We start from the raw sequence: 16,547 nt of genomic DNA, 5'->3' as shown, positions 1-16,547 counted from the left end.
GATTTCCACTTTCAGAAAACTTTCCTGCTGCTGTTCACTCCACGGCGCTCGGCACGGAGCAGTTAATAAAGCAGCTGTCACTGGAGACAGAACTCTGGGGCTTGTAGTAAGATTTAACTCAGTCTGATGCTACTGCAGAATGTCCTGATGAGTTGTGTTCAGTAGTTCAGCAGACGATAATAGATCCTGAAGAAAATCCTAAAATGACCACTAATGCTGTTTTTCAGGAGAAGCAGCTCTCCTATTTACAGGATATGAAGAGGGGTGATGGAGTGCTTTTAGACAGAAAGAAAAACAACTCCTAAAACATCCTAATGACCTCAGAATACTACCTTGCCCTCCTCTTTCTCATTCTTTATGATTCCAATCTCTTTTGAGTGAAAATGCTACAATGAAATATATTATCCCTTTTATTGAAAGGAGAGAGATAGAACACTTACCAAGCAATTTAAGGGATGCAAGTGAACCTAATCACTCCTGAAATCAAAAGAAGTAAAAAGAAAATTCTCTCTTTTCCCTGATAATGAATGTGAATACTTAGTTTTGGACTTTTCACCATTCTGTCTCAATAAATGAGCATAGGCAGGGAATAGATCTTCACATTGCTGCACTGCTCCCAGCTTAGTGCTGCCTTTCCTTTATCCTCTGTTCCATTTCTCTGGTGCGTCACCAACTTTTTAAGTGGGTTTCCAACAGTCGTTGTCATTTGGTTCAGTTCTCAGAATAATTCTTCTGTAACTATGCTGATGAAAAAGTAAGAGTGAGGAGAAAAAAGAGCTTGTGTTTTATGGGAGTCGATTTTCTTCATGTACAGCAGAATCCCTTCCATTTTGTATCAGTTTTTTTCTGTCTGCTTTAAATGGGTCATTCAGCCTTTTACACAACAAATTCTTGGGCCTCTGACTGCTCTTCTGCCCACAGGGTAATTAGTAGCTTAAGTATCAACTGGTTAGAGACAGGGTAATTTAAGCAGCTCAAAACTGCCTGTAAATCAACATGGTTGAATGACTTATTTAAGCAAAGATGAGGAAAGCACAGGGGGTTTGCTGTAGTCTGAACCAGTCATGGGCTTTGTTAGTTCTGTTGGTGCTAGAACCCTCCTGGCTGGTACTCACAAGCAGATAATTTAAACAAAGACCATGGAAAAAGTACAAAGATACAACACCTTCATCCGCTAGGCCTTGCTCCTGTGGAAGGGTGTTTGAGCTGGTTTGTGGGCAGCCAGTGCCAGGCACCAGCAGCACCATAAAGCAGATGGTAAGGAGGAAACAAGATGGGGCATCAGGCAGCTCATATTATTTTGCAAACTTCAGTAACCTGTGGAAACTGGAGTAAACCACAGCACTGAGAACTGAGCAGATTGAGCAGCACTTGTAAAATCGACTCTGAGACACCCTTTTATCAGTGTGCTGGTAAGAAGGAGGCTATTTGGAGTGTACTGTATATGTGCATAATACACTGCATTTCGTTAATTTAAATTGCTAAGGAATCAGTCTATGGAACTTTTTTTTTAACGTCCCAAATCAAGGGACCAATTGAGATTCTGTAATAAGATTTTCTCAAAAGCTCAAGGGATAAAGGAAAGGGTTGCTTGATACAGTGGCATCTTTTCAATTCAGATGGATTCTAATGATGAGTAAGAACATCCAGAAACACTTATTTTTGTTTTATTTTCACTTTTAACATGTCTTGGTAATAAACAAGCTCTGTGAATAAATATACCTGATGAAACAGTGAAACAGGCTGTGTGCCACTGAGAATGTTCCTCCCCTTGCAGCACAGCAGCTGGAAAATTATGATACAACCACAGTGACACAGTTCCCCCCCATGGAGCATTTTTACAGCAAGACAAGTTAAAAGTAAGAATAAGATAAAATGTTATTATAGGGCCATTGATCTTCTGTTACCTAAAAGGAGTGAATATAGGTGTCAGAGCTGACAAAGTGCTAAGCTAACCCAGGCTATGCAAAGCTCAGTACAAAACAAAGAAAAACAGCCTTATCAGATCTTTTCCCAGCTTCAGGGGGGAAAGGAGAGCAGGTGTCCTTTAGAACCAATGGGACTATAAAAGCTGTCAGGTTCCCAGACAAAACAAAGCTGGGGTGACAGCTGCAAATGCATCGTCTATGAAAATGGAAATTTCATTTAAAATAAAAAAAGTCGTTTTCAAAAATCTAGTCAACTACCCAGGTAATCAGGGAATCATGTTTTACTGCCTAAAGTCCTAATACAGAGGCTCTGGAATAGAAATGTTCACATGAAATTATCTGTGGAAACTCCAGGTTCTGGTGGAGCTGTAGGATTCCGAGCTGAGGGACAGGCTGTCACTTCTGATAGACCAATGGCACCAGCGTGCCCTGGTGACACCAGACACTGCTGCTCATCCCACAGGACACTGCTGCTCATCCCACGGGACACTGCTGCTCATCCCACGGGACACTGCTGCTCATCCCACGGGACACCGCTGCTCATCCCACAGGACACTGCTGCTCATCCCACGGGACACCGCTGCTGCTCATCCCACAGGACACTGCTGCTTATCCCACGGGACACTGCTGCTCATCCCACAGGACACTGCTGCTTATCCCACGGGACACTGCTGCTCATCCCACAGGACACTGCTGCTTATCCCATGGGACACTGCTGTTCATCCCATGGGACACTGCTGCTCATCCCACGGGACACTGCTGCTCATCCCACAGGACACTGCTGCTCATCCCACGGGATGCTGCTGCTCATCCCACAGGACACTGCTGCTTATCCCACGGGACACTGCTGCTCATCCCACAGGACACTGCTGCTTATCCCATGGGACACTGCTGCTCATCCCACGGAACACTGCTGCTCATCCCACGGGACACTGCTGCTCATCCCACAGGACACTGCTGCTTATCCCATGGGACACTGCTGTTCATCCCATGGGACACTGCTGCTCATCCCACGGGACACTGCTGCTCATCCCATGGGACACTGCTGCTCATCCAAGCAGACACTGCTGCTTATCCCACAGGACACTGCTGCTCATCCCACCATCCTGGAACAGCCTGACAGGGGTGAGCACAAACCCTTATGCTGCTGTCTTAGTACTGAACATGATTTGCAGTGCAATTTTGTTTCTAATAATTGATTCTTTCCTTCTGCTGTTTGTGCTGATCAGTCCTTTTCCCCTTTACCCTTTGTTTTCCTGACTCTTCTAGTCCTTTGTAGGTGTGAAGACCTTTCTACATGTGTGTTTTACTGCAGAGGTACAGCAAGTGAGTGCAAGCATCCCTCAACACCAGATCACAGTGGTAAGGCCCTTTGAATCAGCAATCTCCCTGTTCTGAATAAGGTTTTAAAATATTTAGTCTGTAGCTTGCATACAACACTTGTGACACATTCAGTGTTGACAGAGTTAGGAGAGCAATCCACTGACGTAAATATTCTGGAGGTAAACTGATAAATTTTGTCTGTTTTGATTTCTTTTGTTTTCCTACCTATAAATCATTCAGTAACTGACTGAATGCTCTCAGAATATACCTTATTTTCCCTTAGATAGGACTTGTTTGCAAACTCTTGTTTCTGCCTCCTGCTCAGATGACTTGGTACCATCCAGTCTGATTTCAGTGAAAAACTGGCAACTCTTGGCTCACGTGAGTCCCCTCCTCTCTCCTTCAGTTGTGCTTACAAAGGGGTTTCTCTGGGACTGACAGTGACTTTCAGTTGCTTATCAAGAGACTGGTCTAATCTAATCTAAAAACTCTCCAGTGAGAGAGATTTTATATTGCTGCTGTCTGGGAATGATTGATACTCAAAATCCATATCTAGTTGTCTTATTTACATCTGTCTGGCAGCTCATGGGAGGAAATGTGTTTGGATATATTTTTTCAGCCATTATAGGATCCAAAATAAGCACTTAGACAGAGGAAAACTCACTTTTGTTGGTGGATGAACATACACAGCCTCTGTCATGAGAAAATGAGTTTTCTTGTGCCTATTCCTGATATTAAATATGAAATGTAAAGGTTCCACCCAAAGACTGATCTGAGGTGAAATCCAGTGTTAGACCACCTTCATCACTTCAAAATATTCAGTATCAATCAAGCCATTCTGTTTCAATGGGGCAGTAACACCTGTACTACATTCAGCTTGAGTAAAAGATGTGTTTTTAAAATTTGTATTAACTACAGCCATCCAAGTTTTGCATTTTTTTAATTTCTATGTGCTTTTCAGATGCTGCCATTGGGGTTTGGTTTGAGGGTTGTTTTTTTTTCCTTTCTATAAAAACTCCATGCTTTCTGGTCAATGAGATTAAGGAAACTGACACAAAATAAAAACTATTTAAATAATGTGATTATAAATTGTTTATCCTCAGAAAAATATATCATAAAAAATGAAAATAAATTATGGCAAGATGCATTTTGAATAGCAATAAATTATTGTAGCTTTTGGCTACCAGATGAGTCAAGATACACCCTCATCTCCTGCCTGTTGCCTTTGAACAGCAGTTATGGATTAAGTCTGACAGTGTGAAAATAAATGGGAGAGTGTAGCTGAAGCCAAGCATTTATCAAGCCTGGTTGTACTTTATGCAAGGCAAGTCTGGTACAGTTTAATAAGATAACAGAAAACTTAACACTGTCTTCAGGATGTCTAAATATGGATTTATGCCCTGTGCCAAGGCTACTACTCTTAACCTGATGAATTTTAAGCTGTTTTGGGTTTTGGTCTTAGAATCAATGAGTCAGGGGTACCATAGGTATTATTCTCAGATGCAGAACTAGATACCTGTGCATACATATGGCAGGGCTGTCCAAAACTGCCAGTTATCATAAAACAAAGGGAAGAACCAGGGAAAGCATTGGAATAACAGATCTTCTCTCTGATTATGGGTCATATTGTGCTTTCCATTCTCCAAATGCTTTGTCTCAAGTAGGTTAGGAACTAAACCTGTGAATGCAGGAGGAGAGAGACTCACAATAAACTAAAAGAACATTTCCATACCTTTTCCATTGCCCTTTTGAGATTGGAGGTGTCTTTCATGGACACTTTATTCTCTGTTCTTCATTACATTTAGAACGAGCTAATGGGATGCCATCCTCAAACAAGGTTATTTTTCTATCACTCTTTTCAATATGTTCACTACAGTAACATCCTACAGCGTGGATTTGAAAACTTTTTTTGAAGAATCTTGTGAATTTTCACAGCAAAACACAAATGGGCTTATCTGTTGCCAGTAGCACTTCTCTCCAATGAGAGAAAAATTAAACAATTGCATGTAGGTTTTGTGCCTCTGTGTAATAACTACTATCAAGATATCAATCATGAGTTAAGGTAACCTTTTGGACTACATACAAAGAATTCCTGTAGTCTCTCAATGACTATTTATCATTCTTTTCAAGAGTGATTTTGATCCAAATCGATTCTCTTCTTGTGCTACTCTATTTTTATACCCTAGTCCATCTTTAATATACACTATGGCACTATCTGTTCTTGAGAGTGCAAGGACTTTGATGAATGTACTCCAGTCATCACTGCTTTTTCATACCAGGTATCTATTGATTCTTATAATATCAACTTTCACAACTTGCATCATTTGTTAGAATTCCTCTGTTTGGTTTTAAAGGCCGTCTATGTTGATCTACAAACAATTCAGCAGTTCCTTTCAGCTTTCTTTATGTGTTCTTTGATGGATCACATCTGCCTTGGTTCAGGAGGACGTGCCCCATTCCTCTGGCTGTTCAATGAAGTACCACAGCTCTGGGGCCACAGCTCTCCAGGGTCAGGGCTTTGTACTGAGCAGAGAGAAATGGAGTAAGTAGGTGATATTCCTGAGCCCAATTTCCAGAGCAGGAGGTGATGTTTAATATAGAGAAGTCAGTAAGTACTTTTTTGTCAGAGAGGAAAGGAATGGTTTTGCCTTGATCTATTTCAGAAATGACCAAAAAACCCCCAGATTAAAAGGCCTGAGAGCTCTGTTCAGCCCTCCTTCATCTGTGTGCTGTGTATCAATGCTGCCATGCCTCACTCCTGCCCCGCTGGCAGAGGGGCAGGGGTACCTTCACTTAGACCAGCTCTTTTCCCTTGTGATTGTACCCCACCACTCACATATTTTCACAGCTCTGTGTGGAAAAGCTAATTGAATTTATCTGGCAGCAGCTTGAGGTTAAATGAAAGAGGTGTCCAATAACAGGTGCAGAACTTCCATCAGATATAAGGGCTTCTTTCTTGACAGGGCGAAGCTCTGCTGCACACAGGCACTGGGAGGGAAGTAAGGAGGCCAAGGAATGGGGGAGATTCCCAGGGAAGCAAAACACTTGCAATTTTACTGGTCAAACAGCAGCTCCAGGCCTGTGGAGCAATGAGCACTTCCCTGTTGGAAGACTATTTGACAAATACATTGAAAGGCAGCATTATATGGAGCAACATTTAGTGAGGGGATCCACAGCAGTCACTCCTTTGAGCTCTGTAAGAACTGAGCAACTGCTCCACATGCAGAAACTGCACCTTCCATTCACTTCCTCTGCTCTCTGACTGCTTTACTGGCTTACTGGCCTGCTAAAATGTTATCCCCTGTCTGAAGTTGCTAGAAGATTATTTTCCAGTACTGTTTTTTTATAATAAATTGTCTGTTATAAACTAACTTTTTATGCCAGCAGCTATCATGATGATTGCTTCTCTGGAGTTTGATGTATGAGGCATGAGACTATAGTGCTAAAATCTATTTTAATCAGAGGAAATGAAAATTTTACTATTGTTAATTCAGATTTTACTAACTTACAGAAATAGCACTAATTACTGAAGATTTAGGTCAGGTCTCTCCACTTTAGTAGAAGTACCAATACGTCTTGGTGATGTGAGAGCTGATAATAATCTTTTCTTTATTACATTTATATAAATTTCAGATGCATTTACCATTTCATCAAAACATCTGATTTTAAAAACAAGATAAAAAAAGGAATGTCATAGACACTAATTCAGTTGCATTGTAATGAGAGAAAGAAAATCAAACTGAATAAGATCTACAACTTTTTCATGAATTCAACACTCTCTCCCTTTGTGTTCATTATTCAGTGTGTTAGAAAAGCTCTGCTCCAAAACAGGTGCTGGTGTTGTTTTCACTCTTGCTGAAAAAATTTCTGTAAAGGTTGTAAGGAGACCAAAGCTAACCAAAGGTTGAGGACAGTAAGTGGGGAGAAGAAGAAAAGAGAGAACCAAAGACAAACCAAGACACTTGACTTGATAATTTGGCACTAAAGAGAAAGCTTTAAACAAGCCTTTTTTTATTTTCCTGAATGAAGCTTTCCATGGATGACATAGTTAGAGGGAAGAAAACCAAAATATGTTCTATTAAAAGATTTTTCTTTCCTCTTTGTAACCTCATTAAGGGACCTCCCTCTTATTGAGTTCAGGCTAATCCTTCATTTCAGTTTAAAAAAGCCCTAAGTTTGGTTCACTGGCACTGTGGGCTGCACAGTAAGCTGAGCATGGAGACTGTCACAGTTTTAAAGAATGCTGAGCTAATTACATGTTGTTCCATCTCAAATTGCTACTTTAAACCCGTATTTCTCACTTGTGTGAAGTACCACCTATCCTGCCTGAAAGTCTTTTTTTCTTTCTGCACAAGAGTAGAAAAGGCAAAAGTGACTGGGGTCTAATATCTCACCTGATCTCTTAATGAAAAATGGATATGGTCAAAGTTACACCTCTCCTGTTAAAAATCTGACAAAAGCTTTTGACAGGGAACAGGTGAGTTAAGGAGCAGGCAGACCCAGGGGAGAGGTACGAGCTGGTGGGGCTCTGGTGACATGTGCACTTGTAAGAAATGGTTTGGAGCATGTTCTCTTGTTAGCTGTAAGAAATGGAGCTTGCACTGTATTTTCAGGACACAGCTCAGAAACCTGTAACCACCTTAGAGAACCAAGAAAAGGCCTTAGAAGGAAAAGAGAATTTGATAGAGGATGTTGTAATGACAGCCTAGTCCTGTGTGTCACATCCAAGGCAGGGAAGAAATTAATTCAGAGTAACAGTCAACATTACAGAAGGGGAAGGACAAATTGGAGCTGCGGAGTGTGGAGCAAGGAACAGCAGCCAACACTGAGCATTGTGAGGGGATCAAATATTGCAGGAGATAATTACCTGAACAGTTTTCAGGTGAATATAATGCACTGTTCTACTTCTTGGGAAGTCAGATAATTTAAAGAGCACCTGTGAGAAAAGCACTAGTAGCAACAGACTGGAAGTCAGACATTTTTTGTTATTTGAACAATATTAGGCTGAACTGGCACCTCACCACTTTACCTATTGTAACTCACAGATTAGAGCTCAGACAAGAAAAGAAATACAAATAGTAGGATTTATAGAAAGCAAATAGTCATTTTATCTATTAAGGGAGAGTTAAACTCAGTGCAGTGGAAGGGGGAAATCAATATGCTATAACTCATAAATGTAAAGGCAGTATAGAAGAAATATGAGATGATTTGAAGGTGAACTCACTACAATGATCACTTTATTTTTAACACAGTAAGTAGTCTGGTGGTTTCAGTAGCAAAGATGAGAAGTTTCTAAAATGCAATAAAACTCTCAGAAGCCAGAGCTTTTTTGGGGGTCATAACATAATTTTTTTTTTTTGAAAGAAAAACTGTCAGCCATGTATCAAATCCTTCACTGTTCTGGATTTCTGTACTCTTCCCTTGTGTCTTTCAGAAAGAATTGGACTATTAATACATCCGGATTTAATTAATCATTAAGAGAGTTATTGTGATTTCTATTGTCCTCTTCACAGGAACCCATGCAAATGTAGGTATGTAACCTTCCTTCTCATGATTAACAATTTCAAAGGCATATTCTCTCTGTTTGTTTAATTTTTTACTCTGCAATGCAACAACTTTATGCATGTTGAAGGAATTTAACTTCAGATTGACTTTAATCTTGTCCCTGGGACTAAAATCCCATTAACAGTTGGTGCTCCATCATGTGAAGCAAAGCAGAGTAAGTGGGGAAAGGAAGTTCATGTGTGTCGTTTTCTTAAGACTGAGCTACTTAAAATAATAAAGATCTTGAGATAAGGTAATCCAAGTAATGAAATCTTGAGATCTTAAGCTACTCAGATTCATTGAAGTTCATGCTTATTCTTTATTTCCAAAGGGTATCTGCTGTTCATTCCTTTACAAAGCTGTCAGGTCCAAATACTCTGGTTTTAAAAGTAATAGTCTATATTATAATATCAATTTTATATTTATTTTCAATTATTTAAAACATACTAAATGGTAGCTCCTCGATCTTGCCTTTATTAAGGTTTTTATTAATGAGGATAATATTATTATTTGTTTGTACTATAACATACCAGGGCCCTACTTAAAGAACAGGGAATTTGTTGTGCTAGTCACTGCAATAACCAGAAATAAAAAGAAATCATAAGTTGCACAGAAAAGACAAGGCAGTTATTGATATGTGCAGAATTTGAAAATGATAAATTCCTTCATTATCATAATGTTTTCTACACGTCCACAGCCTGACCTCAAGTTTATGGGGGAATAGTAACACCACCTTTTAAAGTGAGACTAACAGGAAAATAATAAAAGATACATATCTGGGGGAGCTGGGGCTTAAACTGGAGGAGAGAAAAACCTCCTTAGGTGTGTTTGTTCAGCCAAGTGGATGCCATAAACAGGCAGTGAGCAGCATATGGGCAGAAGGTACTTATTTCTCCCTGAAAAAGACTGCAGGGAAAACCCTGAAATGGCCTTGTCTGTAGTTTTGTTGGAAGGACCTTTAGACTGTGAAGAGCAGCACAAGATAAAGAACAAATGTGTTTGGCCCTATTGCAGCAAACAGCTGAAGAAGCTGAGACCAGAAGCTAATCAGGGGTGGCACTTGATGTATCAGTAGCTCATGTGAAATGACGAGTTGGAGGAAAGGCCACAAAGGCACATGACAGGTCATCTGTGAAGTGACAGAAATGGGTAAAAAAATAAGAAAAAAAGAAAAATAGAAAGGATACAAGGAGAGGAATAGAGAAATGCTCCCTGCAGAAGTATTTCAGATGGCATTCAGTAAGGCAAATCTGCACTTGCAAAATCTGCAGGAAGATGTTGCAGATGTGAGATGAAAGCTGGACAAGTGTGTGGATGAAGTATGGCCCATGTCATTATAGAGCTGAGAGGTCTAAGTCAGCTGCTGTCCAGGTGGGAGACAAGCAAGTATGACCCTCCTGGGTCCAAGCAGCTCATGGTCCTGTCTCTGAGAATGACAAGTTGCAGATTCCTCTGGAGAAGAAGCAATACATAAGAGAGGAAAGGAAGGAATGGCAATAGTGACCACTGAAATGCCTTGGGGAGACACTGAGATGTTTGGGGACAAAACTCTCAGCTAAGCCAGACTGCTGATGGATACCTGTTACCACCTTCAGCTGCTCACAAGTGCAACTTGAACAGAAAGTCAATAACTCTTTCCCCCTTCACCAGATCATCTCAGGGGAAACTGCTGCTCTGTAATTCCCCAAAGAATTGCTCAGGAAAATAAAAAAATGCTAAACTTAGCAAAGATAATGTTTCTGAAAGCTAATGGAGGGAGGGAGGGAAAAAAAAAAGCAATCCGAAGAGCAAGCCAGAGTTTTCCACATGCACTATAAAGAAAAGGGACAGATACACATTTCCTGTCATTGTAGGTCACTCTTCAGTGCTTCATCTTGATATGAATAGATCCCTCAATAGTTAACTCAGCCAAGGGAGATTTCAGATCAATCCTCCTCACTCCAGCCATGCCTTCTTCTAAATCAATAATGGCTGATGAATACCTCTGCCAAGCTCATAACACAGACACAATGGAAATCCTGCTCTTTCAGAAAGTGCCTTTGCAAGCCCTTTGGATAAGGGGTGCTTTACTGCTTCTCCTCTAAATCTCAGCAGTGAGGCTGAATTCCTGATGATGCTGCCATTCTGCAGAGGCAGCACTGCACTGTAACCTGCACCTTTCTGCTCTTGGAGGATTTAGCAAGAGCTGTTTGAATTTGTTTGGAAATGAATTCAAACACACGATCTCTACAGCTTTCATCTTTAATAAAGGCTGGGGTTTTTTTAGTTAGAGTCTCCTTTCACAACAGAAACAACCTTGTTTTTCAAAATATCACTCAGATAATTGGAGGGGTTTTTTTTAAAAAGTATAAAGTTCTGTAAGCAGTGTGAGCTATCTGAATTAAAATTGAGGTTGGGTTTAATTGGCTGCAAAAACTGGGAGAAATTAAAAAGCTGGAAAGATCAGGTGGATCTTGCAGTTTACATTCATAAATCAAATCCATTAATTGTACTGAAACACTACAAGAATAATCACTTCTGTAAACTTGAAAGCTAGGATGCACTTTTCTCAGAATTCAATCCTCTTTGATGTAGATATTCCCAGTAAAAACTGTACCTGATTATAATCTACAGTAGCACTGTCCATAATTAAAAATATTTCACAGGATGTTCTTTTCAAAATATAATAATAATTTCTCTTTTCAACAGCACGTGACTCTACAATAATAAGTAACTCTGAAGTTACAAGCATAGCACTGCAGCCCATGCAAACAGACTTGGCAGGTCTATGTGCAGATTTATGTCTGGAAGGATGCACTCTCCTTGAAGCTGTTTGTGCAACCTACTTATCAGAAGAAAGAGATTTCCTGGAGATTTCCTTTAATTAGTTGGAACAAGCCATTAGTAAAATAAGCAACTAAAACCATAAGCATATAAGCTAGCACAGTTTATTAAAAAGTAATAATTAAAAATATCAAATTCAAGAAGGGATTGGCCAGGTACAGCAATAGATATTTCTGTATGGACAACAGTGTTTATAAGAGCCTAGGAAAGAAAAAGTTACTAGTCTGCTTAGGAGAGATAATGAGAGGAGAGGAAATACATGATCATGCTAATGTGATTTATGTCCCTCCCCTTTTTTGGTTTCTGAAGGTCTCTGCTTATTCCTGTGGCAATTAGGAGGCATCGTCACAGCCAGTGATATAGTTGTGCACTGAGCCATTGAGACAATGCAGTGCCATTTCCAAGAATCCTGAACCAGAAGAACTTTAAAGTTTGCAGTGCAGCTCTGTTGCTGTGAGGGTTGAGTGAAGCACCCCCAGCCCAGGGTGACTGGAACAGGACGAGGGGAGCTTGGAGGGGATTGCGGAAGGCAGGAGATATTCCCTCTCTGAACCAGAATGAGGATTGTCTGACTCATTCCTCTCACACCAGGCTAAAACGTACCCCTGCGGTTCTTACAATGTGTGTTGACTTGAATGAAGCTTTGTGTAATAAGATTTAAATTGTAATGAGTCATTATGTCAACCTTTCTCTCTGGTATTTTCCAGAGTAAGCCTGCACAGAGTGCTGCTGCAGGAAATCCCAGCCAGCTGGGTGACTTGAGGGTGGGGAGGGATAAAAAACCTCCTAGGAAAACTTCTCACAAAACCTTTGCATGACCACAGTTCCAAAAGGACGATTTGTGTGTCCTTATTACAGCCATTATCATCAGTCCAGTGTTTGCTCCTGAATCCATCACATATAGATGCATATCCTTGTTTGCTTTTAGTGGGACAAGACAATCTTGTTTATATGGGCTTGAGGTGAATGATATCAAAGTATTATTTTTCAAGATTGTTTAAGCATTCAGCCATGCACACTCACACAGAGACCTGTTTTCTAATAATCCTTTTATCAGCCTGAAGCTGAAACAACTTTCTTTCTTTCTTGCAAGGATCTGTTATTGAGAGTTTCTTATTAGTAACTAGATGCTGACATTGATTTCACTAAAAAATAAGCACAGTCCCAAAGAGCTTTTGATTATTTTTTTTAATTGCATAACATGTAGAGTATAAATACAAACTGCTTTGCTCAGAACTGTGTCTCTTTAGTTGCTTGAATTAAAAGGTTTACTGGAGCAGCAGTTACTCTCATTTTTTTGGTACATTTTGGTGATACTTTATCAAGGTACTTCTGAAACCACTAAAGCTGGCTGGGGTTGAAAGGCATGTGAGATAATTATCTTTGTGTTCATTGTGAGGAATGTTAAACCCACTAATAAACCTATTTTTTACTGTAGCAAAGAAATAGCTATTCTGTGCAAAATCAGCTATAGATAAAAATCTCCTCCTCTTTCCAATGAAGCAAAGAAATAACTTTGTCTTGAGATACAATGTTTGTGTCCAGTGACTCTAAATGCAGATTTTGTTAATCTGCAGAAAAAAGGAAACAGATTCTAAGCTTAGAGTTCTTCCCCTTTCGTATCAGCTTTCTAAAGACAGAGATTAATAAAACTTTTCATGAAACAAATACATGTGCTCCAAACACTTTTCTCTGCATGATTCCACATCAATCTATTCTCTGGCCAGTTTCTAAATTCTGGTGTTCGTTATTTAAATGTCCACAGGAATTATGAACATGTTTTTCTTCTGCTCCCTTCTCACTTGAGAATTTATCAACAATTAATTGACTTAATAAGAAAGTAGGATGACAAAGTGGGAGGATTGACAAAGACATGGGAAATACAGCTTAAAGCTTCTTGTAGTGCATCAGAGTAGCTCCTGTAACTTTTGTATTTCCACTCTTGCTTCTCTTAAAAATCCAAGTGTTTACAAGACAAGCACCAGAGGCTGGAATTGAAAGCCACAGACCAGACACCAACATCTAATAGCTGGTGTCCTTCTCCCTTTTCTCCCCTAATACTGATTGCCATCAAACAGTGTCAATGAACAAAAGACCACAACTGGCTTCTGATTTCCCCAACTCATCCTTGGATGTACCTTTCCTCATCCTCCCAGAAAACTGTGATGTATTTCAGCATTGGTTTGCTTGTCTTTTTTTTTTGCTGGCAGCTCTTCCTGCTCTCGTTAGTACATGAAAGTCTAATTGTGCTGGGCAGTTCTGTCTTGGCAAGCAACTTTAAGTTCTACCTGAAATGGGACAGGAATCTTGGAGAAGCCTGAGACTGGATATCATTAATTTTACTTTTGTAGGTAAGTTTTTCTCAGGTTGAAATATGTGCTCTGCTCCTTACCTGAAAAACCTCAATTTTTTTTAAGCCTTCTGCATTGTGACATCAATTAAAGTATATAAAATATTCTTACAATTAATTAGAAATCATGAGAAAATCCATGTGAAATTTAGAGACAGATTAATATGGTAGAGAACAAAACAATGAATTTATGCTCAATCCAGTGACTCAGAGCTTGCTACCTCTGTTTATTTTTATATCCATATCTTAATTCAGGAGCAGGCAGGGAATGTATCCATATGTTCAACTTCTTTTGTAGAATTAGCTTAAAGGAAAAAAAAAATCACCAAAACATAGTAGAGCAGACTTACCAATTTTTTTTCCTGAGAGGATCATAAATTATTTAAAGTTTCTTCATCTTCAGAATGCCTAGATGAATGCTCTGAGATATTCAAAGGATAGAAGCTGAAAGATTATACAGGTGATTCAATAATTCTTGGCAAGAACTAAAATGAAAATCATGCCTTTTTATTATATATTTTAAGTATGAGGAATTATTTTTTCTCTCTTAATTTTCCTGTCTCAACAAATCATTTAACACACATGAGTGTTAAATGAAAGGACATAACCATAGCTGAAATATAAATGTATGCTATCAGTCCATTTTTAGTTTCCTTGGAAATACTTTTTCCACTTGGTTCTCTGTGCTTGAAAAAGCAATATTCCTCATGTGAACACTGGTAATTAAGTCTGGCATTCATATTTTTTTCTATTATTACTTTTCTTGGTGCTTATTTAAGAACTTTGTTTGCAAAGTTGAATACCCAAGGTTCCCTTTCAACACTTGTATTGATTTTCTTTTGTCTTTTAACAAACAGACAGCAACCTGTACTCAACATGGAAAAAAATAACAAGCAGTCAGTGTTCAAATAGCAAATCAACATTCTTATTCTTCCTCTAATCACTACTCTGAGCAAGCCAGGATCCAGCTGTACCCAAATAGAAAAGGAGAGGCTATTATTTCTTGAGTATCAATAATATCATCAAAAGGTCTGTGTGGAAGGGGTTCCCATTTTGAACCTAAAAATTAAGAAACAAATTCAAAAGGAAGCTCTTTGGGTTTTTCATCAAGCATGAGTTACTTGAATTCAGGGGGCTGTCCAAAACCAGGACAGAAATACACTAATCCAGCAGGGCATGGAAAATTAATCTTGGTTATAATTAACCTTGTTTCTGTAGTCCAGACAGTGGAGATATGAATGTGCATCTCAACCCTTTGTGCATGACCTGGCAGGAATATGGTGTCAGGGTGTCCCAGCATGTTGTGAGCACATCTTTGGGGGTTCAGTGGGGTAGGAAGTTGTGTGAAATGAGCCCAGAGTTGCTGATGTGTAGGGATGGAGAGGAAGTTACTAGAAGAAAAAAGTGTGTGTGTGTGTTGAGAGATAATATTTTTAGCCTGCAGAAGGGGAGGCTCAGGGGTGACCTATTCACTCGGTATAACAACCTGAAAGGAGGGCGTAGCAAGGTGGGGATCGGGCTCTTCTCTCAGGTAACAAGTGACAGGATGAGAGGACATAACCCCAATCTGAGCCAGGGGAGGTTTGGGCTGAGTATTTGGGGTAAATCCTTCACAGGAAGAACTGTCAGCCATTGAAATGGGCTGCCCAGAGAGGGGGTGGATTCACCATCCCTGGAGGTTTTTCAACTGAGCTTGGCCGTGGCACTGAGTGCCATGATCTGGTAAAGGGACTGGAGTTGGACCAAGGGTTGGACTTGATGATTTCAGAGGCCTTTTCCAACCCCATCAATTCTATGATTCTATGATTTAGTGCCATAGTTTAGTTGGCAAGGTGGTGACAAGTCAAAAGTTGGACTCAACAATTTCAGAGGTCTTTTCCAATGTAACTGATTCTGGGGAAAGCTTTCCAAGGTCAGATAAGATCTGGAGACTGCCCAATTGAACCTACATGGATAAAGCACCAAATCTGTTGAATTTGTCCAAAGCCACCAGTACACAGTGACATTAACAATGGATTATATCCATCTGGCACATCCCAGAAGGTGGTGGGTGCTGCATTTGATCACAGGGACCAATATCACACATACACCCTGGAATCTCTTCCACACTGACCTAGAAGCTGGTGGTTGTCATGTGGCTCTCCATGTGACCATGCAAGTATGAGTGAACTGTTTGGGGGAGTACATGGACAGATAGTTATCTGTAATTAATAGTGTGGACTGGATTCTCGGAATATTGCCAGCCTAATAAATAATGTTTCATAAATATTAGTTGTGATCTGTGTCTCCTCCATCCTGATTCCTTGCCAGGGAAAAGGGAATTTGTAATATTTCAACAGGTTCTCTACTTGGAAAAGACAAAGGATGAACTGCAAGGTGTGCTGTGTGTTTGCAGAGAAGAGCCCTGTCACTGTGGGAATTTCATTTTCTGCTCATAGCCTTCCATTGGCCTCTTCCAGCAGAGTTTTATGAGCCTTCAGTTCATGTTAAGTTTATAGTGTGGTTTTACAGTGTGATGCCTCTGATTTGGTTTTCAGATCTTTTTGTTGTTTTGTTTTGTTTTGGTCTGTTTGTTGTTT

This window comes from Pithys albifrons, chromosome 14 (genome assembly GCF_047495875.1).
Source record: "Pithys albifrons albifrons isolate INPA30051 chromosome 14, PitAlb_v1, whole genome shotgun sequence".
Taxonomy (NCBI): domain Eukaryota; kingdom Metazoa; phylum Chordata; class Aves; order Passeriformes; family Thamnophilidae; genus Pithys; species Pithys albifrons.
The sequence above is the reverse complement of the archived record's forward strand: the minus strand, read 5'-3'. Positions refer to the sequence as shown.